Raw genomic sequence first — 2,499 nt, forward strand, 5'->3', positions numbered from 1 at the left:
CCCCCCTCCACACATGCACACTCACACACTCAGAGAAAGAACAACTCATCCCCCACACATAGCGACAGATGCCATTACCACCGCCCAACTCAAGCACAGCATTACACTTGTCACCTCGCCAAAAGATGCGCCCACATACACACTCACTTATAACAAAAACAACAAAACAAAAACAACAACAGCACTTCAGGCTCTGGACACGAACATATCTACTACAAAAAAAAACAACAAACAAACAAAACAACATTCCATTAAGACCTGTCAAGAATGTTGTCCATCTCAATGGTGCAACCACATCACTTCCATAATTTCGCAAATGCAGCCCCTCCCCTTTCGTTTTTCTCCTTTAGTTTTAGTTTTGGTAGAGGTTTTACAGCGCTCGCAACTGCATAAGGTCATATGAGCGTCAGAATATTAGAGGTGTTGTGTTACAAGAGAGTAACAAACACAAAAAAAAGGAGGAGAGATTTAAGGAGGAGAGATGTCTGAAAGGAGAGAAGATGCAAACCACATCACAGCATCTGCCAACCACCCACTCTTGTTTTTCTACTCTCCTTCCTTTGCCCAAAATAACAACAACATTATTGTATTTAAAAAAACATCAGAGCACCAGCCAACGACCCACAAACAAAAGGAGAAGAAAGGGACGACAGATAATGAAAGAAGGGGCAAAACAGATCAGAGCAGCCGCCGACCACCCACCCACAAAGGAGGAATAGACAGAAAGACAAATTATGATTTAAAAAATAAAAAAAAAGAATTCAGCAAATACAGAGAAACAAAACCATGAACCACGCTCCCATCAGAACGATAAAAGAAACTTCGGGTGAAGTTTTAGTTTTAGTAAGACTTCCGGCACTTGCAAGATCACAAGAAGTTCATGATATGAGTGCCGAAGATAAGAGGTGTTACAGGAGAGTAACAAACACAAAAAATGAGGAGGAGAGAGAAGGATGATAGTTTTTAATAGGAAAGAAGGAGCAAACAACACCAGAGCACCCGCCAACCACCCACACTCGGGTGAAGGTTGCTTCCGATTCGTTTGGTCCCAGCCGAGGATACCGGAACTAAAGCTGCTTGGTCCCAGCATACGACAGGGGAAAGGGACACAACTCACACATTGACAAGACAGCAGGGCCAGAGCTTTACTTCTCTCTCTCTCTCTCTCTCTCTCTCTCTCTCTCTCTCTGTGTCTCTCTCTCTCTCTCTCTCTCTCTCTCTCTCTCTCTCCGTCTCCTTCTCTCTCATCTCTCTCTCACACACACACAGACACAAACACATACAGACAAGACCACCACCACCCTTTCTGTCTCACCTATTAGACTATCACTCTCTCTCTCTCACACATTCACCTTACACCCTCCTCTCTCTCTCTCTCTCCCCCTCTCTCTCTCTCTCTCTCCCCTCCCCCTCTCTCATTCTCTCTCTCTCTCTCTCTCACTTTCACCTACCCCTATTACACCTCTCTCAGTCTGTCTCTCACAGCACAGTCACACAGAGCAGAATCACACGAACACAAAAACAAATTCTGGCACACATACAAACACACAACTAGTCTCAGAAACAAACATAGATGAAGGCATAGACAAAGACAGCTGCTGGGTGCTCTGGTGGGGACTGCTCCTTCTTTCCTTTCAAACATCTATCGTCTTGATCTCTCCTCTTTCTTTATCCTGTGAATGTTACTCTCTTCTTGTAACACCTCTAATCCTTGGCACTTATATATTTATGACCTGACTGCGTTGCAAGTGCCGTAAAACTCTTACTGAAACTAAACCACAAGAAACCACTTTATATACACATACTAAAGAGACATGCACCATACACCTACACCTCTAGCAGGGCTCTCACTCATCAAGGAGGGAAAAAATTCAATTTTTATCCCAAAGTTTTCTCCCTGTATTTTGCAACCATTACCAAGGAGATTTTTTTAAAAAGATGACAGAGAAAGGTATTAAAAATTTAGAGAAATATGCAAACTATGAAAAAAGGTCTAACCTCAATTGTACTTACTATTCATCTACATGATCAGAAAAAGTAAAAAGGTTTCAGCCATAAAGAAATTGATGGTGGTACAGGTATATTTCTAATCACCCAGTTTACTTTGATTTCCCTGCTATGCTTTCTCTCATTTATTTTCATTTTCATTCAATTTCATTTCCCCGGCTGAGTGGGTGGGAATCCTAACTTTGGGCCAACTCTGCCACCCCCTTCTCCCACTCACAACATAGACACACCCATATTTGCTGCACAGCACTTACAGAACACAGATACACAAACACACATACGTAAAGAGAAAAGAAAATAGAATATGAACATACAGAACCACATAAATGCAGAAATACATTGCCATACAGAAACACATACAACAAAATATATGCTGAAGATAAACCATACACACAACAGTGATAAAATTATAGGCCTTACAGTTGAACCTGCTCTAAAGGCCATTTGTCCACAAGACAATTACCTGTACTACCAACCACTCTATCTCCCCCC

This window comes from Aplysia californica, unplaced genomic scaffold (genome assembly GCF_000002075.1).
Source record: "Aplysia californica isolate F4 #8 unplaced genomic scaffold, AplCal3.0 scaffold00320, whole genome shotgun sequence".
Classification (NCBI taxonomy): domain Eukaryota; kingdom Metazoa; phylum Mollusca; class Gastropoda; order Aplysiida; family Aplysiidae; genus Aplysia; species Aplysia californica.